At 49.6% G+C, this 26,516-nt stretch overlaps 1 long non-coding RNA gene across 1 annotated transcript in view; it reads left to right on the plus strand.

Annotated features, from left to right (window-relative positions):
- The window catches only part of LOC119962434, a 117,752-nt gene extending 91,478 nt beyond the window's left edge, over window positions 1-26,274 (plus strand). The window contains exon 3 of the long non-coding RNA XR_005459871.1: window positions 25,968-26,274. This is a non-coding gene — a long non-coding RNA (uncharacterized LOC119962434). The remainder of the gene's footprint in view (window positions 1-25,967) is intronic.
- The last annotated feature ends 242 nt before the right edge of the window (window positions 26,275-26,516 follow it).

Genomic DNA, 26,516 nt, shown 5'->3' on the forward strand with positions numbered 1-26,516 from the left:
CTTGCTGGAGGGTGGCTGCCAGGGACGGAGGAAGGAGCGAGGAACGAATTTCTGACAACCCTGTGGATTCAGGGTGTTCCCCTCAGAATAGGGGTGGCCTGGAACAGACTGCCATTGCTGCATCCATGTTATACAAGTTACAGGCCCCTGGCTGCTCACTCTGCTGACCACTCACTGTGTTCTGTAAATGTTCAGCTTCAGGTCATTTGGGGGCTCACCCAGCCCACCCCCTGGAAACTCTCAGACCCCAGCTGTGTCATCAACAGGATGGGCGTGGCCAAGCTCAATCAGTGACACACCAGATGCCGCCACTCCTCAGTTCACTTATCAGAAGCACAGCCCCACCGCAGAGAAAGCAGGGCAACAGCAGAGCGCACCCCAAACAAAGGGCACATGCACCATGGCCTTTGGCACCCTCCCTGGCACACTACACCTCTTAGAGTCGAGGCCTCACCAGTGACACTATCAGATAGCCCACTCGGCAGAACCACCAGTTGTCTCCATGCCCTTCCTGCCCAGCACTCCCCTGCTCCCATCCATCCTGCCTCCAGACAGTTTATCACTACCTGTGTGTCACACCCAAGACCCACCTCATACTACAGCTCTATTCCCAGCAGACACACACTTCCATACCTCACCCCTATGTGTAGGACCTGCCCACACATAAGCCTCTAAGCATGAAGGTGATAGGTGGCACGGTGGCACAGTTGTTAGCAATGCTGCCTCACAGCGCCAGGAACCGGGTTCAATTCCGGCCTTGGGATACTGTCTATGAGGAGTTTGCACGTTCTTCCTGTGTCTGCGAGAGATGCAGGCAGGTGGGTTTTGAGTGGCCTCTATGGGAATAGGGGTGTGATGTGAGGAGTGAGGGACAGGAGTGATGCCAGGGGAACAGAGGGGGTGGCTCACCGAGCTGCCCTAAGGAGGTCGTTCAGCTTTTTCTGCACTGTGTGCCCGTCTGCCTGGTGAAGCTGACAGAGCTGACTGCCTCGGCCACCTCAGCCCAGGCCCAGTTGATGAGTGTGCCCCGCCTCTCCTCCACTGTATCCACATTCAATTAAGCTCTGACTCTGTGAACCTCGGGACCGTTCTCCTTTGTGCAATCTTCTTATCTGGAATGAGAGAGTGTGGGGAGAGGAGAGCTTATAAGCAGCTCCAGCTCGTCAAGCTCTTCTGCACCAATTCCAGCCCCAGCGAATCTGACACCGACGCAATGAGAATTGTTCTACATTCACGTGGGTAGAGTGCTAGCCCATTAACATGTTCCGAATTTCTCCCTGAATAGCGGCTCCAACGGGAACGTGAGCCTCACGCAATTCAGTCCTGGCGTCAAACTTATGGCGGAATTTACCAAGCATCCAGCTGTGTGTTTTTTGGTGACAGAGGAAGCCCGCCAGCAGGATTTTCTGGTGAAATGAAAATGAAAATTGCTGATTGTCACAAGTAGGCTTCAAATGAAGTTACTGTGAAAAGCCCCTAGTCGCCTGTTCGGGGAGGCTGTTACAGGAATTGAACCGTGTTGCTGGCCTGCCTTGGTCTGCTTTCAAAGCCAGTGATTTAGCCCTGTGCTAAATAGCCCGGTCTCGCCGTTGTCAACAGGATTTCCCATTGACTGCACCCATCGTCCCTGGCAAACCTGAGGCGGCAGTGCGTCGTCGGTGTGCTAACTCTGCAACCCAGAGTCAAAATGGACAAGGTGGTTGCACTGACTAGCAGTGGGCAGCTTCCCAATGTAATCTGCATGTTTTTAGCTGTTGAAACCCAATGTAGCACACAGGTGCACACTTGGGAGAGTTCCAAAGCCTTGTCACTGTGAACCTGCCCATAAACTGGAGTAGCTAAATAAATAACGTGGCTGCAACAGCAGGAAATAGACTGGGTATTCTGCAACAAGTGACTTCTCTTTATATTTGCAGGATGCAGCCATTGTTAGTGAGGTCAGCATTTATTGCCTATCCCTAAATCTCCTTGAGAAGCTGGTGGTGAGCATATTTATTACAACCATTTCAGTAGGCTGTTAAGAGTTAACCACATTTCTATTGGGTTGGAGTCACATAAAGGGCAGACAGAATAGGGAGGTTCTGGAATCCCTTCCTTAAAGGACAGTAGGGTTTTTACACAACCTGGTGATTTTATTGTCACCATTACTAATCCAAACATTTTATTCCAAGTATTACTTAAGTAATTAAATTTAAGTTCCTGTTATAACCCTGTTGATTCACAGTGCCAGAGTCCCAGGTTTGATTCCTAACTTGGGTCACTGACTGTGTGGAGTCTGCCCGTTCTCCCTGTGTCTGCGTGTGTTTCCTCCGGGTGCTCTGGTTTCCTCCCACAAGTCCCAAAAGACATGTTGTTAGGTAATTTAGACATTCTGCATTCTCCCTCAGTTTACCTGAACAGGCGCCGGAATGTGGCGACTAGGGGCTTTTCACAGTAACTTCATTGCAGTGTTAATGTAGGCCTACTTGTGACAATTAAGATTATTGTTATTATTATCCGGTTCTCCATGACCTCCATGGAATACAAACTTCCCCGGTAAATGGCCGGGGCTTCTCCTTTAACAAGGGGAGCTTTCATAGTATAAAAACCCGGATGTGGGTGCAGGTCGAGAAGGCAGACCCTCCGGGGAGTGGAGAGTTACTGTGTATAAAGAATAAACCAGTACTGTGGCATCCAGCCAACCATTCCATGTGTATTCCCTCTGCGCGCATTCTACAGTTCCCAAGCTGCTGTGGTGGGATTTAAACTCTTGTCTGAATCAGTCTAGGCCTCTGGATTACTAGCCCAGTAATATAACCATTATGTTACCATGCCTCCGTACCCCTCACCTCTAGACTTTTCAGCACCTACAAGTTCAAGATTCACTGCAGCAATTCACTAAGGCTTCTTCAAGTCACAAAACCGTGATCTCACCACCTAGAGGAATAAAGGGGGCAGCGACATGGTTCTTCTCCAAGTCACACATGCGGGATTCTCTCAGCCCAGGCCGGGCCGGAGAATCTGCGGGACGGGTGTGAATCACGCGACGCCAGTCTACCGATTCTCCAGACAGCAGAGAATCGGCACCATTGGCGCCGGCGTGGTTGGCGCGGCGCCAGTCAGGTGCCACTCTATGTGCCCCCCCCCCGACGTTCTCCGCCCGGGATGGGCCGAGCGGCCGCACGCAAAATCTGAGTCATGCCGGCACCGTCCACGTGTGGTCTCACCTGGCGGGACCTCAGCGTGCATCCATCCGGGGCGCCCTGGTGGGGGGGGGGGGGGTCCGATCCCGGGTGGGGCCTCTGCTGTGGTCTGGCCCGCGATCGGGGCCTACTGGCCTCTCGGGCTGGGGGCCTCTTTTGTTCTATGCCGCCCCCTGTAGCCTTACAACATGTTGCGTCGGGGTCAGCGCGGAGAAGGGAGCCACTGCATATGCGCTCATTGGCGCCGGTGCCACTGCGCATGCACAGACTCTCGGCGCCCATCCGACGCCGGGATCGGCAGCTGGAGCGGCATGTCGCTCCAATGTCATGCTGACCCCCTGCAGGGGTCAGAATCGCTGCTCCTGAGGGCGTTTACGACGCGTCAACACTTAGCCTCAGGATCAGAGAATACCGCCCATTATTCTGGATGGAAAATATCAATCCTTCTTCGTCACTGGGCCAAAATCTCGGAACTCCCTTTGACAACACTGTGGGAGTACATTCATCCACACCTCCAGTAGTTCAAAACAGCAGCTCACCCTCACCTTCTCAAAGACAATAAATGGGATAGGCAATAAATGCTGGCCTTTCCTGCTGCTCACATCTCAAAAATAAATTGGTTAAAAAAATTTGTGGCATGCTACACCAGAGGCCTCTGAGTGGGGCAAGTTTTCAAAGTGGCTTCCTGTGAGGAACATGGCTTGAGTGCAATGTGACCAATAAACAAACATTATCAGACCCTAACGTCTGTGATATAGGTAAGAAGGTTAATTAAGCATGAGCAATAGCGTAGTAAACAAATAGCCTAAGAGACACATTTATACAAGGCATTGGAAGGGAAAGAGGCAACTAATAGAGTTGGTGTATATCCCTTGGTGTATTTATAACTCGACAGCAAATCAATCAGATCATGCACCATACTGCTCTGGTTTTCTCAATTCTCCTGGGTCCTAGAGCCCAACATTGTGCCTTCCCCATCTCTTTGTCGGTTAATGGGACATGTTTCGACAGGAAGAGAATGTGCACTTCATAAGGCAAACAGAAACTACAAATATAAGCTGATTTTTCTGTGACTAACATTCCTATACAGATATTTCCACACATATGAGATACCTGATCGACAAAAATGTACTTGGTTTTGGTGCTCGCTGATATAACTGAAATCTAACTCGAGGATCCAAACCAGCTGTATGCATTTTTCGGGCAAACCTAATTGCTGATCATTAGGTGGCACTTAATTTGCCTGTTGTGGTGAACACCACTAGGGGTATATTATATGTATTACGGCACTGCCCATATCTTAGAGGTACGTTGGTAAATCCCTGTCTGCTGGTTCCGCCCAGCAGGCAGCGTATAAATGTATGTGCTTGCTTGCGCTGCAGCCATTCTGGTTCCAGCTACAGGAGGCACAACATCTCTTTCAATAAAGCCTCGATTGTTCCACCATTCTCGTCTTGTGGTAATTGATGGTGCATCACCTGTGATTACATGCAGTGTTAATATATGAAAAACTGTTTTAACATTTCAATTTTATCTTCCTTGCTCTACCAGCATTCCCTTCAGCATCCATTTTCACTATCAAAAACCTAAACTAGGCCATATCTGATTTAATAAAGAGGTCAGTGAGAGCTCTGTGTTGCTTTTCTTACATCACTATTCCACAGCTTTCTTATGTGAAATCTAAACAGAAAGTAAAACTCTGCACACATGCTAATGTGGAGAGTGGAGGGTTGCTCTGGCTTTGGGGCTTTGTTGCTAGGACTTGCCAGGGACTGATACAGGGATAGTCCCAGGAGGGCCTTTTAATTAGCCACCTCTGACCAATTGAGAACAACAGATAATTTCCCAGTGCTGCTGGTCCAATCAGAAGGCTGACATTTATGAAGCCATTTGCAATCCCACTGAGAGAGGTGTTTGCTGTTGAAGCAAGTAGGAGACCGAGAGGGTGCCTGAGACATGTTTCTAAAACAAAAATTCAGAGGGACAACGCAGGCAAACCTGTTGGATTCGAGGGGAAATCCAATCCAACGGCTCCTTGGGAGCATAGGGCAGTCTTTCCTCTTTGGGACATGGGTCACTTCCTCCGATGGCTGCCTTGACTGCTGCATGGAGCCACCTCCATGAAGCCGGCCATCTAAATCACCCCTCCTGGGGCCTTTATTATGGTAAGTTTCTGCCTGCGTCTGTTCAGGGGGAAGCCGATCTGGGTCCTTGCCTACCACTGGGAAGCCCTCTGTCTCGGCGGCCAGCTATTTGTGCCAGGGTCTCCCCCACCTACAAGCCCACTGCACCGGGGGTTGGGGGGGTGGGGAATTCTATCTGGAGAATCAATACATGGACAGTGTATATATGCATTTGTACAAATTAGTTCAATTTATTTATGATATGGAGATGCCGGCGTTGGACTGGGGTGAGCACAGTAAGAAGTCTTACAACACCAGGTTAAAGTCCAACAGGTTTGTTTCAAACACGAGCTTTCGGAGCGGTGCTCCTTCACCTGAGGAAGGAGCTGCGCTCCGAAAGCTCGTGTTTGAAACAAACCTGTTGGACTTTAACCTGGTGTTGTAAGACTTCTTACAATTTATTTATGTTCTTTATTTCATTTATTTCAGCTGTTCAATGTGGTTTAAGAAACCAGGGAGTGAAAAAAGTGTCCTTAGTAACCAAAAAGGTTAGGAGGGATTATTGGGTTACTGGGATAGGGTGGAAGTGAGGGCTTAAGTGGGTTGGTGCAGACTCGATGGGCCGAATGGCACTATTTGTTCTATGTTCTAAAGCAAGTAGGTTGAGGGGATAACGTTGGGCAGGAAAACAAGGGGCATTGGGTTGGAAATGTTGGCCGGAATTCTCCGGCTTCTGGGATTATCTGTTTCCGCCTGCAGTGCAGCTCCGCCCGCGGATTCCCGGCGGAGTGGGGTGGCTTCAATGGAAAATCTCATTAACATGCGGCAGGAATATAGAATCCTGCCACTGAGAAACAAGTTGTCCAGCCAGTTGTCTGTCTGGCTCCTATAATTTGTGCCATCTTGGACTCATCAGCTATCTTGCAAGCGTGGCCCTGTGTGATAGCTGAGCTACAGTGGAGTGTGATGCCTAGTCACTGCTGAGTGAGCTGGATGACCAGAAAGGCTCTACAATTAACCCTCACATTCCTGGGTTGGGAAGGGAAGATAAGAAAACCAGCCATGGTTCTTGCTTTTAACTGCTGTGCAGAAAACAGGTAAAGAGGTTGAACTAAAAGCTGTGCTGCCCCTGGACTTGAATAATGCTCAATGACATTCACTACTTACAATGACTCAATAAGAATTGCTATGTTTGGAGTTTTTGGAGAGTAGCTGGTGCCCATGGTGCCCATCAGCAGAAGTCAATGCTTTTCAGGGAAATAGAGGAGTTTTTAAAAAAATAATCTATTTAAGGAGAGTAATATGTACAATCCTGCAAGGCAACGCAATTGAAAAGGAAAAATGGAAGTTGAATTTTACTTCTGACACTTTCTTGGGTAATATTTCTGTGCTTGTTCGCCTGCCATCAGGTTTGCCATTATCCATGATTGCCCCTCCATTGTCCCCGCTCCACTCCAGGTATGGAGCGCACAATCAAAGTTTACACTTCAGTGAAGGCCTGAAGCACAGTTGCAAATTGTTAGAAGTGCCATGTTTAGGATCAAACCACTGCCCTTTTTTCTGTTTCGCTGAACACAACACTGTTTGAGGTATAGCAGGGAGTTTCCCCAAGGCCTTGCCTCAACAAACATCACCCATAACAGACAACCTGACTCCCCTATCCCATTTTCTGGTTGCTGGCCTCACTGTTCACATATGCTGCCGCATTTACCGTCAGGATATCCAGAGAATGTGAAAGGCATGATATAATTTCAAATTCTTTCTCCACGGGCAGGGAATCACTGGCAATATTTGATCATGTAGAATCCAAAACAAAACGATAAATACATCTTGACACCTGAAACACAAAACCATTTTCGCCACTAATGATACTTTTAGCATGTTTTCAGTTCTGACAAGCGATACCTCTGGCATTCTGCGAGGATCATACAACATACCATGGTCATGTTGGACAGCGATGACAGGCATGGATGTATTACAGTATCCAGTTAATTATAGTACTGTACACTATAATGGAGCCAAATTTGTGGAACAAGGCTGTTCTATGGCAGCTACTTGGCACTTGATGCACTATCAATTATAACGAGATGAGTAGAGAGTAATCGAGGCTTTATTACGCAGAGATGTGGAGCCTCCCACAGTTGCTGCCGAAATGGCTGCAGCTCGGTGAGCCCACACATTTATACTCTGCCTACTGGGCGGAGCCAGCAGGCAGGGACCTACCCCCGTACCTGTAGTACAGGAGCCTCACCATAATACCCTTGTATGCAGTATACACAATACAACAGTGGTGATTACCACATTGACCCCCAGTTAAAAAAGAGTCCAGCGGGGGTGGTGGAAAACTATTTGCATACAGGTTGTTTAAAATTTAAGAAAAAGATTACAAATTTAGACGATCAGGCGTCATTGCGAGTGTCGCAGTCCTGGTGGCGATTCAGGCGTCGGTTCGATTGTGGGTGCCTCCAGGAGGGTGTCGACCTCATCTTCATCCCCAGTGGAACAGAGGGGAGGGCGGATCATCCTGGAGCAGGGGCTGTGGTGAGGTGCGCTGGGGGGAGGGAGGGTGGTGCCGGGGCAGAGGGGGGGGGGGGGTGTGTGGGGACTCAACTGGCGCCAGGTCCCCGAGGGAGATTGTGTCTTACCATCCTTCGGGGTACACTATGTAGGCGTACTGCGGGTTCGCATGGAGTAGCTATACCCTCTCAACCAACGGATCCGCCTTGTGGAACCGCACGTGCTTGCGGAGGAGAACAGGTCCTAGAGCTGCCAGCCATGTTGGGAGCGAAACCCCGGAGGTGGGGAAGATGACGGTGCATGGCCCGCATGTGTCCTGAGGCAGGCAAGATGGTGGAGCCCACGGGCCGCACATGTTGTGAGGCGAGCAAGATGGCGAGCAAGATGGCGGTGCCCATGGGCCGCACGTGGTCTGAAGCGAGGAAGATGGCGGTGCCCAAGGGTCACACATGGGGGTGCCGGGACAATAGCGGCAACCAAGCGGCCTGGCACACAGCAGCAAAATGTCCTTTCTTCCCACAGGCCTTGCAGAGCGCACTCCGTGCCGGGCAGCGCTGTTGGGAGTGTTTTGACTGTCCGCAGAAGTAGCACTTGGGTACCCTAGGGTTGGTTGGCTGCTGCGCGACGCAGGCCTGGGGTTCGCTGGGGGAGGTCGCTAGTGGGGTCCACGGTGGGATGTTTGCTTGCGGGGTCCATGATACCCAGGAGGGGTGGGCCGTGCGGTCAGGGGCATGCGCCTGTATATTACGTGAGGCGACTGTGAACGAGAGCGCTAGTTTCTTAGTCGCCGCGAGGTCGAGGGTTGCGCCCTCTAAAAGGCGCTGGCAGATGTAGGCCGACTCTATGCCAGTAATGAACGCGTCTCTAAGTAGCAGGTCAGAATGTTCAGCGGCCGAAACGGCCTGGCAATCATAATCTCTCACTAGGAGTTACAGGGCATGCCAGAAATCTTCCACAGACTCACCGGGGAGTTGATGGATTGGATTGGATTGGATTGGATTTGTTTATTGTCACGTGTACCGAGGTACAGTGAAAAGTATTTTTCTGCAAGCAGCTCAACAGATCATTCCGTACATGGGAAGAAAAGGGAATTAAACAGAATTCAAGAAAATACATGAGAATACATAATAGGGCAACACAATATATACAATGTAACTACATAAGCATTGGCATCGGATGAAGCACACAGGGTGTAGTGTTAATGAGGTCAGTCAATAAGAGTGTCATTTAGGAGTCTGGTGACAGCGGGGAAGGAGCTGTTTTTGAGTCTGTTCGTGCGTGTTCTTAGACTTCTGTATCTCCTACCCGATGGAAGAAGTTGGAAAAGTGAGTCAGCCGGGTGGGAGGGATCCTTGATTATGCTGCCCGCTTTTCCCAGGCAGTGGGAGATGTAGATGGAGTCCATGGATGGGAGGCAGGTTTGTGTGATGGACTGGGCGGTATTCACGACTCTCTGAAGTTCCTTGCGGTCCTGGGTCAAGCAGTTGCCATACGAGGCTGTGATGCAGCCCGATAGGATGCTTTCTATGGTGCATCTGTAAAAGTTGGTAAGGGTGAATGTGGACATGCCAAATTTCCTTAATTTCCTGAGGAACAAGAACAAAGAACAAAGAAAATTACAGCACAGGAACAGGTCCTTCGGCCCTCCCAGCCTGCGCCGATCCAGATCCTTTATCTAGTATCGGAGGAAGTATAGGCGCTGTTGTGCTTTCTTGGTGATAGCGTCGAAGTGAGTGGACCAGGAGAGATTTTTGGTGATGTGCACCCCTAGGAATTTGAAACTGCTAACCACCTCCACCTCGGCCCCGTTGATGCTGACAGGGGTGTGTACAGTACTTTGCTTCCTGAAGTCGATGACCAGCTCTTTAGTTTTACTAGCATTGAGGGAGAGATTGTTGTCGTTACACCACTCCACTAGGTTCTCTATCTCCCTCCTGTATTCTGACTCGTCGTTATTCGAGATCCGGCCCACTCTGGTCGTATCGTCAGCAAACTTGTAGATGGAGTTGGAACCAAGTTTTGCCACGCAGTCGTGTGTGTACAGGGAGTAGAGTAGGGGGCTAAGTACGCAGCCTTGTGGGGCACCGGTATTGAGGACTATTGTGGAGGAGGTGTTGGTGTTCATTCTTACTGATTGTGGTCTGTTGGTCAGAAAATCGAGGATCCAGTTTCAGAGTGGAGAGCCAAGTCCTAGGTTTTGGAGCTTTGATATGAGCTTGGCTGGGATTATGGTGTTGAAGGCGGAGCTTTAGTCAATAAATAGGAGTCTAATGTAGGAGTCCTTGTTTTCGAGATGCTCTAGGGATGAGTGTAGGGCCAGGGAAATGGCGTCTGATGTGGACCGGTTGCGACGGTATGTGAATTGAAGTGGGTCAAGGCGTTCCGGGAATATGGAGGTGATGCGCTTCATGATCAGCCTCTCGAAGCACTTCATTACAACTGACGTCAGGGCCAATGGACGGTAGTCATTGAGGCACGTTGCCTGGTTCTTCTTTGGTACCGGTATGATGGTGGTCTTCTTGAAGCAGATGGGGACCTCGGAGTGGAGTAGGGATAGGTTAAAGATGTCTGTGAATACCTCTGCCAGCTGGTATGCGCAGGCTCTGAGTGCACGACCAGGGATCCCGTCCGGGCCCATCGCCTTCCGTGGGTTCACTTTCAGGAAGGCCGATCTGACTTCGGAAACTGTGATGGTGGGTATGGGTGAATTATGGGCTGCTGGGGCACTCGACAGCGGATTGTTGGTTACCTGCTCGAACCGAGCATAGAATGCATTAAGTTCGTCGGGGAGGAGTGCGCTGCTGCCAGAGATACTGCTCGGCTTCGCTTTGTAGCCCGTTATGTTGTTTAGTCCTTGCTACAACCGCCGAGTAGTCTGTCTGGGACTCTAGCTTAGTTTGATATTCTCTCTTGGCATCTCGGATGGCTTTGCGGAGGTCGTACCTGGACTTCTTGTATAGGACAGGGTCGTCTGCCTTGAACGCCTCAGATCTGTCCTCCAGTAGGGAGTCAATCTCGCGGTTGAGCCATCGTTTTCGGTTGGGGAACGAACGTACTGCTTTCTTTGGCACGCAGTCGTCCGCACATTTGCTGATGAAGTCTGTGTGGTGATCCACTGTGTGACCTGTATTAGGGGATGTAAGGTAGGACCTGCACTACAGGTTCGCTGGTAGCCCCTGCCGGCTAGTTCAAGGAGCCGTATAAATATGCATGACCTCCTCCAGATCAGCCATTTCGCCAGCTGCAGCAAGAGGCCACGCATCTGACTGTAATAAAGCCACAGTTGTACCAATCTGAGTTTTTTGTGCAATTGATCGTGCATCAATTTATTACAGTCAGATTTTTCTACATTATGGACATCAGGATCAAACCAGATCGCCTGCAGCTGGATCCACACTCGCCACGTGCCAGGAAGGACTTTAATCTCTGGCTGGCTTGTTTTGAGGCCTACATCAACGCTGCGACCCCCACGCCGACGGAAGCTCAGAAGATCCAAGTTCTATACTCCAGGTTGGGCTCCAGCGTGATCCCGTTGATCCAGGATGCCCCGAGTTACGCGGAAGCGATGGCACTCCTGAAAGAGAACTACGTTCAGAAGACAAACACACTCTTCGCAAGGCACGTACTCGCCACTCGCGTACAACTACTTGGCGTGTCGATCGAAGACTTCTGGCGGGCTCTTATCCCACTCGTACGGGACTGTGACTGTCAGGCTGTCATGGCCACTGAACATTCCAATCTCCTCATGCGTGATGCATTCGTGACGGGGATTGCGTCGGTCCCCATCCGACAACGACTGCTGGAAAGGGCCGCGCTCGACCTAGCAGAGACGAAAGCTTTAGCACTCTCCATGACAGTCGCATCTTGCAACGTCCAATCCTACCCCGCTCGCCGCGCGGCCCACGCTTCCTACCCCTCCTGGACCCTGCAAACGACCCCCCCCAGCTGGTGCCTCTCCTACTCGATATGCCTGCGCCACCCGCCACACCACGCACCCTGGGGGTCCCTGCTGCTACTTCTGCGGCCAGCAGAAGCACCCCCACCAGCGCGGCCCGGCCCACGCCGCCACTTGCAAATCCTGTGGTAAGAAGGGCCACTATGCGGCGGTGTGCCAGGCCCGCGCAGTCGCCGCTATCACGCCCGCAATCGCCCCCTTCCCCCAGCCAATTCCACAATGGGCACCGCCATCTTCGCTCCCGGGGCCAGGTGCGGCTTGTAGTCGCCGCCATCTTCTCTCCCCAGGTCCACGGGCGGCCCGTGGGTGATGCCATCTTGCCCCGCCCCCACAACGTGCGCACCATGGGCGCCGCCATCTTCTCCTCAACAGGTCCTCCGGACGCCGTCATCGCCGCCATTTTGTCTACCCCACGGGACTGGAACGCTGGATCCAAGTGGCCGACGCTCCCCATCTGAATCCTCGGACGACCACCCGCAGCTCGCCTCTATGATACTGGACCAGTCCCGTCCTCACAACCTGGCCACCGCTTGGACGACAGTGGAAATCAACGGCCATGTGACCTCTTGCCTACTGGACTCCGGGAGCACCGAAAGCTTCATCCACCCGGATACGGTAAGGTGCTGCTCCCTCGCGGTCCACCCCGCCAACCAATGGATCTCCCTGGCCTCCGGATCCCACTCTGTCTCGATCCGAGGTTTCTGTGTGGTCAATCACACTGTCCAGGGCGTAGAATTCAGCAGTTTCCACCTCTACATCCTCCCCAACCTCTGTGCTGCACTATTGCTTGGTCTGGATTTTCAGTGTAATCTCCAGAGCCTTACCCTCAAATTCAGCGGGCTCCTACCCCCACTCACCGTTTGTGGCCTCACAACCGTCAAGTTTGACCCCCCCTCCCTCTTTGCCAATCTGACTGCGGATTGCAAGCCCGTCGCCACCAGGAGCAGACGGTACAGTGCCCAGCACAAGGCCTTTATCAGGTCCGAAGTCCAGCGGCTGCTTCGGGAGGGTATTATCGAGGCCAGCAATAGCCCCTGGAGAGCCCAAGTGGTAGTGGTTAAAACTCGGGAGAAACACAGAATGGTCGTGGACGACAGCCAGACCATCAATCGGTACGCGACGCTCGACGCGTACCCCCTCCCTCGCATATCTGATATGGTCAATCAGATTGCACAGTACTGGGTCTTCTCAACGATTGACCTGAAATCCACCTACCACCAGCTCCCCATCCATAAATCAGACCGTCCATACACCACCTTCGAGGCGGACGGTTGCCTCTATCAATTTCTTAGGGTTCCCTTCGGCGTCACTAACGGGGTCTTGGTATTCCAAAGAGAAATGGACCGAATGGTTGACCGGTACGGACTGCGGGCCACGTTTCCGTACCTGCACAACATCACCATCTGCGGCCACAATCAACCTTGCCAAATTTCTCCACACCGCCACTCTCCTCAACTTCACCTATAATAAGGAGAAGTGCGCGTTCAGCACCAACCGCTTAGCCATCCTCGGCTACGTAGTCCAAAACGGACTCCTGGGGCCTGATCCCGACCGCCTGCGCACCCTCATGGAGCTCCCCCTTCCCCACTGCCCCAAGGCCCTCAAACGCTGCCTTGGGGTCTTCTCCTACTACGCCCAGTGGGTCCCAAACTAGGCGGACAAGGCCCGCCCACTGATACAGTCCACTCAATTCCCCCTTGCGGCCGAGGTGCAACATGCCTTCGCCCGTATTAGAGCAGACATAGCCAAGGCCGGGATGCACGCAGTAGATGAGACACTGCCCTTTCAAGTAGAGAATGATGCTTCAGATGTCGCCCTCGCCGCCACACTGAATCAGGCAGGCAGACCCATGGCATTCTTTTCCTGCATTCTTCATGCCTCTGAAATTCGACACTCGTCTGTTGAAAAGGAGGCCCAGGCTATCATTGAAGCGGTGCGGCGTTGGAGGCATTACCTGGCCGGCAGGAAATTCACTCTCCTCACTGACCAACAAAGAACAAAGAACAAAGAAAATTACAGCACAGGAACAGGCCCTTCTGCCCTCCCAGCCTGCGCCGATCCAGATCCCTTATCTAAACCTGTTGCCTATTTTCCAAGGTCTACTTCTCTCTGTTTCCCACCCGTTCATATATCTGTTCAGGTGCATCTTAAATGATGCTATTGTCCCCGCCTCTACCACCTCCGCTGGCACATCTCCCTTAAATTTTCCCCCTCTCACCTTGAAATCGTGACCCCTTGTAATTGACACCCCCACTCTTGGAAAAAGCTTGTTGCTATCCACCCTGTCCATACCTCTCATAATTTTGTAGACCTCAATCAGGTCTCCCCTCAACCTCCATCTTTCCAATGAAAACAATCCTAATCTACTCAACCTTTCTTCATAGCTTGCACCCTCCATACAAGGCAACATCCTGGTGAACCTCCTCTGCACCCTCCCTAAAGCGCCCACATCCTTCTGGTAATGTGGCGACCAGAACTGCACGCAGTATTCCAAATGTGGCCTAACCAAAGTCCGATACAACTGTAACATGACCTGCCGGCTCTTGTACTCAATACCCCGTCCGATGAAGGCAAGGATGCTGTATGCCTTCTTGACCACTCTATCGACCTGCGTTGCCACCTTCAGGGTACAATGGACCTGAACTCCCAGATCTTTCTGTACATCAATTTTCCCCAGGACTCTTCGATTGACCATATAGTCTGCTCTTGAGTTAGATCTTCCAAAATGCATCACCTCGCATTTCTCTGCCCAACTCTCCAATCTATCTATATTTTGCTGTATTCTCTGACAGTCCGCCTCGCTATCTGCAACTCCACCAATCTTAGTATCATCTGCAAACTTGCTCATCAGACCACTTATACCTTCGTCCAGATCATTTATGTATATCACAAACAACAGTGGTCCGAGCATGGATCCCTGTGGAACACCACTAGTCACTGTTCTCCATTTTGAGACACTCCCTTCCACCACTACTCTCTGTCTCCTGTTGCCCAGCCAGTTCTTTATCCATCTAGCTAGTACACCCTGAACCCCATACGACGTCACTTTTTCCATCAACCTGCCATGGGAAACCTGATCAAATGCTTTACTGAAGTCCATGTATGTGACATCTACAGCTCTTCCCTCATCAATTAACTTTGTCACTTCCTCAAAGAATTCTATTAGGCTTGTAAGACATGACCTTCCCTGCACAAAACCATGCTGCCTATCACTGATAAGTCTATTTTCTTCCAAATGTGAATAGATCCTATTCCTCAGTATCTTCTCCAACAGTTTGCCTACCACTGACGTCAAGCTCACAGGTCTATAATTCCCTGGATTAACCCTGCTACCCTTCTTAAACAAAGGGACAACATTAGCAATTCTCCAGTCCTCCAGGACCTCACCCGTGCTCAAGGATGCTGCAAAGATATATGTTAAGGCCCCAACTATTTTATCCCTCGCTTCCCTCAGTAACCTGGGATAGATCCCATCCGGTCCTGGGACTTATCCACCTTAATTCCTTTTACAATACCCAAAACCTCCCCCTTCCTTATGCCGACATGATGTAGAGTATTTAAACATGCATCCCTAGCCTCAACATCCATCATGTCCCTCTCCTTGGTGAATACCGATGCAAAGTACTCATTAAGAAGCTCACTCATTTCCTCTGACTCCACGCATAAATTCCCTCTTTTGTCTTTGAAGTGGGCCAATCCTTTCTCTCCTTAAACAGTTGCTCCCAATCCACATTCCCAATCTCCTGCCGAATTTTGTTATAGTTGGCCTTTCCCCAATTTAGAACTCTTCCTTTTGGACCACTCTCGTCTTTGTCCATGAGTATTCTAAAACTTATGGAATTGTGATCGCTATTCCCAAAGTAATCGCCGACTGAAACGTCAACCACCTGGCCGGGATCATTCCCCAATACCAGGTCCAGTATGGCCCCTTCCCGAGTTGGACTATTTACTTACTGCTCTAAAAAACACTCCTGGATGCTCCTTACAAATTCTGCTCCTTCTACGCCTCCAACACTACATGAGTCCCATTCAATGTTGGGGAAGTTAAAATCTCCCATCACAACCACCCTATTGCTCCTACATTGTTCTATAATCTGTCTACATATTTGTACCTCTACTTCAAACTCGCATTTGGGAGGCCTATAGTAAAGTCCCAACAATGTTACTGCACCCTTCCTATTTCTTAGCTCTACCCATATTGCCTCAGTGCTCGAATCCTCCATAGTGCCCTCCTTAATCACAGCTGTGATATAATCTCTGACCAGTAATGCAACTCCTCCACCCCTTTTACCTCCCTCTCTATCCCTCCTGAAGCATCTATACCCTGGGATATTTAGTTGCCAGTCTTGCCCATCCCTCAACCAAGTCTCAGTAATACCAATAATATCATATTCCCAGGTACTAATCCAAGCCCTAAATTCATCTGCCTTACCTGCTACTCTTCTCGCATTAAAACAAATGCACCTCAGACCACCTGTCCCTTTGCGATCATCATCCCTTCCCTGTCTACTCTTCCCCTTAGTCACATTGAGTTTATTATCCAGTACCTTACTGGCTTTTGTTGCTGCCTCTTTACTGACCTCTAACTTCCTAATCTGGTTCCCATCCCCCTGCCACATTAGTTTAAAACCTCCCCAACAGTGTTAGCAAAAGCACCCCCGAGGGCATTGGTTCCAGTCCTGCCCAGGTGTAGACCATCCTATTTGTAATGGTCCCACCGCCCCCAGAACCAGTTCCAATGTCCCAAAAATTTGAACCCCTCCCTCCTGCACCATCTCTAAAGCCACATATTCATTCTGACTTTTCTTGAATTTCTACTCTGACTGTTTCGTGGCACTGGTAGCAATCCTGAGATTACTACCTTTGAGGTCCTACTTTTTAACTTATCTCCTAACTCCCTAAATTCTGATTGTAGGACCTCATCCCGTTTTTTATATGCCTATATGCACCACGACAGCTGACTGTTCACCCTCCCCCTTCAGTATGTCCTGCAGGCGATCTGAGACATCCCTGACCTGTGCACCCAGGAGGCAACATACCAACGGTCGGTAGCTTTCATGTTTAACAACACACAGCAGGGTAAGATCAAAAATGATAAAACCTTGCGGTGGAGAATTTAGCTCTCCACCTACAATTACGAGATTTTGTATCGCCCCGGCAAGCTCAACGAGCCCCCAGATGCCCTCTCTCTCTCTCGGTACATGTGCCAGCGCACAAGTAAACCAACTCCGTGCCCTGCACGACAGCCTTTGTCACCCGGGGGTCACTCGATTGTACCACCGCAATCTGCCCTACTCCGCTCGAGGAAGTACGGACAGTCAACAGAGACTGCCCAGTCTGCGCGGATTGCAAGCCGCACTTCTACCGGCCGGACCGTGCGCGCCTGGTGAAAGCATCCCGCCCCTTTGAACGCCTCAGCGTGAATTTCAAAGGGCCCCTTCCCTCCAACACTTATATCCTCAGTGTGGTCGATGAATTCTCCAGATTCCCCTTCGCCATCCCATGCTCCGATATGACGTCTGCCACCGTCATCGAGGCCCTCAACTCCATCTTCTCTCTGTTCGTTTTCCCCGACTACATCCACAGCGACAGGGGACCCTCATTCATGAGCGATGAGCTGCGTCAGTTCCTGCTCAGCAGGGGTATCGCCTCCAGCAGGACAACCAGCTATAAACCCCGGGGAAATGGGCAGGTAGAGAGGGAGAATGGGACGGTATGGAGGGCCGTCCAGCTGGCCCTACGGTCCAGACACCTCCCAGCCGCTCGCTGGCAGCAGGTCCTCCCTGATGCACTGCACTCCATCCAGTCACTGCTGTGCACCGCCACAAATAACACACCCCATGAACGTGTTTGTACCTTCCCTAGGAAGTCCACATCCGGAGTGTCGCTCCCGACTTGGCTCGCAGCTCCAGGGCCGGTTCTTCTACGTAGGCATGTCCGACTCCACAAGGCAGACCCCTTGGTGGACTGGGTGCACCTGCTCCATGCCAACCCCCAGTATGCCTATGTGGAGTTCCCCGACGGCCGCCAGAATACATTCTCACTCAGGGACCTGGCTCCCTCAGGTTCCACTCCCACACACTTCCCCACCCACGCGCCACCCTCCCCTCCCCCGGCACTCCCATCATTAGCCCCACCAGGTCCATCCCTCTTTCCCCTCCCACGCTAGATGATGAGGAAGATTTCGGCACGCTCCCGGAGTCATCCGACTACTGGCCAGCACCAACATTGCCAGCACCGACGTCGGCGACACCAGCACCACCAGCACCGACATCGCCACCACCGTCACGTCGCTCCCAGCGAACCGTCAAACCACCGGACAGACTTAACCTCTGATGGGCACCAGACTACAAGATGGACATATATTTATTTTCCCCTCCCCTCTGTAAATTAAACTGTATATAGTTCCATGCCACCCCCGCCGGACTCATTTTTAACAAGGGGTGAATGTGGTGATCCACTGTGTGCAGCTGTATTAGGGGATGTAAGGTAGGACCTGCACTACAGGTTCGCCGGTAGCCCCTGCCGGCTGGCTCCGCCCACAAGGAGCCGTATAAATATGCATGACCTCTTCCTGATCAACCATTTTGCCAGCTGCAGCAGGAGGCCACACATCTGACTGTAATAAAGCCACAGTTGTACCAATCTGAGTCTTTCGTGCAATTGATCGTGCATCAGTCTATGACGGTGGTGGCATACTCATTTAAGTTAGTTGCGGAGTTCTTAAATATGGACCAGTCCACTGTCTCTAAGCAGTCACGTAAGAGCTCTTCTGTCTCCTCGCACCAGCACTGGACAACCTTCTTAGCTGGATTCTCCCGCTTGACTTTTTGCTTGTAAGCCGGGAGAAGGAGCACAGTTTTATGGTCTGATTTCCCAAAGTGCGGTCGGGGGATGGAACGGTAGGCGCCCTTGATTTTTGAGTAGCAGTGGTCAAGAGTGTTGTCGCCCCTGGTGGGACAGGAGATGTGCTGGTAGAATTTTGGCAGTACACTCTTGAGGTTGGCCTTGTTGAAGTCTCAGGCCACGATGAACAATGCCTCCGGGTGTTCTGTTTCATAGTTGTTTATGACTGTGTACAGTTCATCCAGCGCCTTCCTCGCTTCTGCCTGGGGTGGGATGTAGTCAGCTGTGATAATGGCTGAAGTGAACTCATGTGGAAGATAGTATGGGCGGTACTTTATGGTCAGATATTCCAGGTCTGGGGAGCAGTAGGTCGCCAGGGTCACCACATCCAAGCACCAGGAGGAGTTGATGAGGAGGCAAACCCCTCCACCCTTCGCTTTGCCTGAAGATGCCGTGCGGTCCGCCCGGTGAATGGAGAAGCCTTCAGGTTGTATGGCACAGTCTGGTGAGGTGGGGGTGAGCCACGTCTCTGTGAAACAGAGCACACAGCAGTCTCTTACTTCCCTCTGAGAGGTAAGTCTGGCGTTAAGTTCATCCAGCTTGTTTTCAATCGCTTGGACGTTTGCCAGGATTATGCTGGGTAGAGGGGTCTTGAAGCCGCGTTGCTTCAGTCTAACCTGCAGACCGCTGCGTTTCCCTTGCTTCCTCAGTCGGCGGCTGCTGCTGGATGATCCTGGAATCCGATGGGAGACGTCTGCCCTTGTGGAAGGTAGGTGGTTGCATCTGGCGGGGTCCAGGGCGCTGTTTACATTTCCGGGGTCATATCTGGCAGGATCCCGGACGCTGGTTGAGGTAGAGAGGTTGCTAGGGGGGTGAGTTTGTGATCCGGATGGGTCCCGGCATTCTGCGGGCGCGGGAATACCTTGCAGCGCGTTGGGGTCCTCGCGCGCGGTCTCAGCCGTTTCTGGGGTCCTGGGTCATGGGCAGGGGCTTCCTGAGGCAGGTTGGGCTGGGTCCCATGGTCTGTGCCCTCCCTGTGCCCTCCTGGGGTCGGATCCCGTAACAGCCTCCTCGAACAGGCGCCGGAATGTGGCAACTAGGGGCTTTTCACAGTAACTTCATTTGAAGCCTACTCGTGACAATAAGCGATTTTCATTTCATTTCATCTTGAAGTAGGCATGGTGGGGCCTCCATGTGGATTTTCCTCTCTTCTATCACCAGGTAGGTCGGGTTGCTGGGTGGGCCACTCCGCGTCGGGTCACTGGGCAGGTCTCTCGGGGTCGCGTTGGGCCGGGTCTTGCCATCGGGGGTCGGGTCGGCAGCTCCGGGGACTAGGCCGGGCGATCCGGGGGCTGGCGTCGGTAGTTAGGCCGCATGGAGAGGAGGTGCCTGGCATAGCCTCAAAATAAGGGGAAGTAGATTTAGGACTGAGTTTAGGAGGAACTTCTTCACCCAAAGGGTTGTGAATCTATGGAATTCCTTGCCCAGTGAAGCAGTTGAGGCTCCTTCATTACATGTTTTTAAGGTAAAGATAGATAGTTTTTTGAAGAATAAAGGGATTAAGGGTTATGGTGTTCGGGCCGGAAAGTGGAGCTGAGTCCACAAAAGATCAGCCATGATCTAATTGAATGGCGGAGCAGGCTCGAGGGGCCAGATGGCCTACTCCTGCTCCTAGTTCTTATGTTCTTATGTTCTTATAGATTTTGTTGGTCTGCTGAGCGTAGTTCTCCTTCAGTAATGCCATGGCCTCAGGGTAGGTTGGCGTGTCCCGGATGAGGGGAAAGATGTCGGAGCTCAGCGCATGTAAAGGACCTGGAGCTTCTGTGCCTCTGAGGGTGGTTCAGTCGCAGATCCGATGTATGCCTCGAAGCAAGCTAGCCAATGTGCGAAGGCCAATTTGGCATTGTCCACTTGAAGGTGCAGCTGCAGACGATCAGGCTTGATGCTGAGATCCATCGTTTTAAAATATCTGCGTAATAAATTGATGCACTATCAATTACGACGAGATGAGAGTAGAGAGTAATTGAGGCTTTATTACGCAGAGATGTGGAACCTCCTGCAGCTGCTGCCGAAATGGCTGCAGCTCGGTGAGCCCACACATTTATACTCTGCCTACTGGGCGGAGCCAGCAGGCAGGGATTTACCCCCGTACCTGTATTACAGAGGCCTTACCATAATACCCTCCTATGCAGTATACACAATACAACAGTGGTGACTACCACAGCACAGTCAGTTGCATGGATTGATCTAGTGCTATTTAAATCTTGTAGAGTTAGTCACTCTCAAGGCTGTGCTTCAACTCAGCTCTCCCACTCTTCCACTTCTCTAAAAGCCTCCACTGCCTCTGTATTATCAGGCTGCCAGTTTTACATCCAGTACTCAAAGAACTGCAATCTACACCTGCTAGAGATTGGGGAAACTAAAGCCATCGATTTCAGCCCTCACCATAGATTATGTCCCCCTTTCTAGTCATTTCCTTGAGCTGAAACAGAGGGTTAGGATTTTCCGGTTTCGACACAGCGATGGGTGTCATTGCAGGCCTGGACGGGAAAACGTGGAGAATGGCCAAAAGTCAGGTTCCTACCGAAGATAAAAATAGTTTGCCATTTTCATCTCCCAACTTTCATGGTTGGTCGGGTAGCCCAACATTGTCATGTCAGGAACCACACCAGGTGAGGCAAAATGGGCAAGGGAAGGGGCAATAAAGGTTAGTTTCTCCTGCATAAAGAGATATCGAGAGGCTGTGAACAGGAAGAATGCCTAGTAGATGATGAGGTAGATGATGAGGATACTTGCCTTCTATGAGTGCTGAGGGGACCTGAGTAAGGGCTGAGGACATGAGCTGCACAGGATGTGAGAAGAGAAGAAGATGTCAAAGTCTGTGTGAGAGCCATTAGTGATTTCCCTTGGGCTAGTTGAATGTGATGGAATGCTGCTTTGCTGACAAGACTAACCTTTATTGCCCATTCCTAATTGCCCCAGGGAAGGTAGTGGATGAACTATCTATGAATCATCGTAGCACATGTGGTGTTGTTACATCCACAATTCTGCTAGCAGAGACTGCAGCCACTGCATGCTGGTAGTGGAGGGAGTGAGCGATCAGGCAGGCTACTTTATCCTGGATGGTGTTGAGCCAATTCATCGTCGTTGGAGCTGCATTCATCCAGGCAAGTGGAGGGTATTCCATCACAAATCTGACTTGAGCCTTGTAGGTGTTGGAGGCTTTGGAGGAGGCAGGAGTTGAGTTACTGGCCGCAGGATTCTCAGCCTCTTAACTGACATGCTCTTGTGAGAGCATGTTATTGGAGAGAATTATCTCTTGTTGCCACCTACCAGTCCAAGTGTGAATATTGTCCTGATTTTACTGCTTATGGACATGGACTGCTTCATTATCTGAGGAGTTTTGAATGGTACTGAACATTGTGCAATCATTAACAAACAGCCCCATTCCTGGCCATATGGTGAATGGAAATTAATGGATGAAACAGCTGAAGATAGTTCGGCTTAGGAAATTACCCTGAGGAATTGCTACTGGAGTGGTCTCGGATTGAGGTGTTCAGCCTCCACAAGCTTCAACCATCTTCCTTTTTAGTCGGTGGAGAAACACCCACCTTTAATTTTACTAGAGCCTCTTGGCGTAACACTCAGTCAAATGCTGCTTTCACCTGAAGGGCACGCACTCTCACCTCACCTGTGGAATTCAGCTCTTTTGTCCATGTTTGGACTCAGGCTATCATGAAGTCCTGATGATGCCAAACTGAACCTTGGTTAGCAGATTATTGGTGAGTAATTGCTGCTATATAGCACTGTTGTGTACACCTTCCAGCACTGTGCTAATGATTGAGACTAGCTTGATTTGCCAGATTGTTTTTGTCCTACTTGTTGTGGTCAGGATATGTCTGGGCAATGTTCTGACATCTGTAATAGTACGGTGGCTCTGCCAGTCAGCCCTGCTGGTTGAAAATAATTGCAAAAGCTTTAGAATTGTGTCTACACTCATGTGCTGGACTCTGCCAGTACTGAGGTTGGGGATATTCACGGAGCACCCTTCTGTTAATTATTTAATTGTCACCACCCTTTACAACTGGATGTGGCAGGCCTGCAGAGCTTTGATCTGAATTGTGAAATTTAGCATGCATGTTAGCCCTCTGTTGTAGATTGGCCAGGTTGGCACCTCTTTTTTAGGTGCATCTTCATACAAATGCTCTTCATACTCCTCATTGAATTAGTGATGGTTCCTGGCTTGAGGATAATGGTAGAGTGAAAGATATTCCTGGCCACGAGGTTACTGATTGTCATGGAATACAATAACTAATGCTGCTGCTGATCACTTCATGGATGCACAGTTTTGAGATGCTGGATCTGTTTGAATCTATCCCATGCAGCTCTTGAACCTTCTCCTCAAATCCCTCCGGTGCCTTCTCCTCTTGTGTAATAGCCTGTACAACAGGACCTTGTCAAGATAAAATGCCTCAGGTTATTTATTACATTTGAAAGCAGAGCACTGGGGAAAATGGGTAATTGTTTGCATCACGCACTGGCTTTTCACATCCAGATCCTGTGGTTTCATTCTGCTCAGACTTACGAAATGAAAAGCCTTTAAACGAGGCTGCTTTTGTCCCAGGAGATCAATGTCTTTGATCTGACTGCTGCCATCTCAGACAGTCTGAACTAAAAAGTTGTCTTTGTACTCACAGCTTCTTCCCATGTTTAAACTATGACCAAATACTCCATATTAATTGTCCTACAACCTTGTGTGGCACACACTTGGAAACAATGAGCTACATTTTCCTTTCTGCAATAATGTTAAATAAAGTAGATCAGTGAATAATGTGTTAGAAATGTTTTTTCCCAAACGCCAGCCACAATGAATCCTGGTAAGTTTAGCTGTGTGAGAGACTACTCCCACTAGAATAAGTTTGATACAATACAAAGCCGATTATAGATCTGTATGAGAATTTACGTTTGTATAAATCACTCAACCATAGAAATGAGGCTTATCACTAGTTCCCACAATTCCTGTGCCCCCCCCCCCCAAACCCCCACCACCCCCACCACCTCCCATCCCTCCCTGAATAGGAACATGCCAGGGGGTGGGATGTGTGATGCATAGAATTGGGTGGTACTCCGCCTCTTTCCACCATCACTGAGATCTGACCGCCATTGGTGTAAGCAGAGATTGGCCAGTCTATCTTTAGGTCAATTGAGGCCCTTAAGGCAGTGTTCTTCAAAGTCAGGGGCGTGACCCGCGGGTGGGTCACGGGCGGGTGTCGGGAGGGTCGCGGAGCCGTTGTCCGCGACGCTCCCGATCGCGCAAATCCCTACGCAGCAGCCGGCTTTTCATAACGCCGGCTGCAAGCGGCCGGGAACATGTCAAAAAAAATAGCCTGCATTGCGCATGCACGCTGATCGTCGTGTGCGCATACACATTCCGAGAGCATGTAAAAAAAATTGGCCGCATTGCGCATGCGTGCACGATGATCAGAGCGCATGTGCGGTATGGCCGCTATTTTTTTTCATGGTTGCAGCTTTATTACAAGTTCTATCATGGTTTTTATTTATTTATTCATTTATTTTATTCATTTAATTTTTATTTTTTTCATTTATTTTATTCATTTTATTTTTTTTACAAGTTTGGGGGGGTTTTATTCATTTTTTTTCATTTATTTTATTCATTTTATATTTTTTACCAGTTTGGGGAGTTTTATTCATTTTTTTCATTTATTTTATTCATTTTATTTTTTTACAAGTTCGGGGGGGTTTTATTCATTTTTTTCATTTATTTTATTCATGTTTTTTTTACAAGTTTGGGGGGTTTTATTCATTTTTTTCACTCATTTTATGTTTTTTTACAAGTTCGAGGAGGGGGTTTATTTGATAAAACTTTACAGGAAAAAAATTCAGACCTTTGGACAGATGGAGACTGCATACTTTCCGACACTGGAAGGCTTCACCTTCATCCAAGGAGCGTGTACGAGGGCCAAACGGACCCAAAACCATTTCCTCCATTATTGTCAGCAGCAATCAAGGTAAGAGAAAATGGTGGGTCGCGCAGGTCGGCCGGCATGGGTCACGAAGGTCAGCCTGGTTGGGCCCTGAAGGTTGGCCAGTTGGTAAAAATGGGTCCCCGGAAAAATAGTTTGAAGAACATTGCCTTAAGGGGCCGAAGAACTGGCATTAATGGGATGGGCATTTTGCCATCTGGAGATGTCACTCAGTAAACGTTGGTGGCCTTTCCCGTGTGTTCAGGGAAGGGCGGGGCTCTCCTGATTGGGCACCTTGTGGCCCACTGAGGGACCCACCAAGGAGTAAGTGCTGGGAGTTCTGCCCCTGCCTTGGCAATTGACCACTCCCACCTCGCAAGGGCCCATCTGATTGTGACACCTAGATATGTGAGAAAGAGATAGAAAGGTAAGACTTTATAATAAAAGGCTGTTTATGAACCATGCATTTTCCTTAGCACAGGGCTAAATCGCTGGCTTTGAAAGCAGACCAAGCAGGCCAGCAGCACGGTTCAATTCCCGTAACAGCCTTCCCGAACAGGCGCCAGAATGTGGCGACTAGGGGCTTTTCACAGTAACTTCATTTGAAGCCTACTCGTGACAATAAGCGATTTTCATTTCATTTCATTTCATTTCCAACAGTTCCCACTCTAACAATGTTAACAATTCTGACTGCATTCTGGCAATGTTGCTCTTCAGAAACAAATGCTATTGCCTGGCTATGATTAGTACAAATACTACTTCACACCATGAATCTGCAAACTATGTGCGCACAGTGTAATATCAAGTAATACTTCAAGCACTGCATAAATGCATTGGGGAAGTTGTAAATCACTTCACAGTAAAAGATGAAGGAGTTGCAGGCTGTACATGGAGATGGAATTCATCTAAAACATTAAAATGTCATTACCATGCTGTTACTGGGAGAAAGAATAAGATTATTTATGACTAGAAATCAATGGCAGCTTCCTGTAGAAGCTATAGAAAGTATGAAGGTCCAAGGTTTAGCCAGGGCAGCGGTAAAAAGAAAGACTTGCATTTAAACAGCATCTTTCATGATTTCAGGTGCTCCCAAAGCAATTTACAATTTGAAATGTTGTCACTGCAGTAAAGTAGCAAAATATGGCGATCAATTTGCACACACCAAGGTCCCACAAATAGCAACATGGTAGCGATTAAATAATCAATTTTAATGATATTGTAGGAGAGGAAAATGTTCCCAGGATTTGAACTCTTGATTTTCACCCATTTATATGTGCTGGTAAGGGCATGTGCACGGGCATCAAGTGAGGGCAATACTGGCACTGGCTGGATAATTTATCTTCTGCCATTCATCCTCCAGGCCTCTGCATCAAGAATGACCACTTGGAAGACATACTGGAAATTGCAAGAATTCCACAGGAGTGTATCCCAGCACAATGAACATGTACTTCCAAGTGTAAATAGAAGAAATTGTAGACAAGCAAGGAAATAGTAACTCTCTAATAATTGATTCTGGTGACTGTAACTTCCAATAAATCAATGCACTGGAATTTGGCTGTGTGCAAAAGCTGTCCTTCGATTGACAAGGTGTTGTTTTTTAATAGAAAATGCTTACTCTATCCTGGAAATGCCACTTGTTCATTGTTTATGTTACCCATGCCTCAGTATGAAGTTGATATTGAATGGCACAATTCATCATTTTATGAAGCCTATTAAACAGCATATTAGAGAAGCAGCCAGACACGGATCAGCTCAGTCTTTGAAACCAACAGTTGCTCCCTTGCTGAGTGCTGTCATGTTGTTTGTAAAATAAATTGTCAACTATTCAGAAACAGTGTGTAGGAATCTGATGAGACAGCAGATTTCAAATCTTCAATGCTGTCATCACCAAAAGGTTGGACGCATATTT

Source organism: Scyliorhinus canicula, chromosome 2, assembly GCF_902713615.1.
Source record: "Scyliorhinus canicula chromosome 2, sScyCan1.1, whole genome shotgun sequence".
In the NCBI taxonomy this organism is placed as follows: Eukaryota; Metazoa; Chordata; class Chondrichthyes; order Carcharhiniformes; family Scyliorhinidae; genus Scyliorhinus; species Scyliorhinus canicula.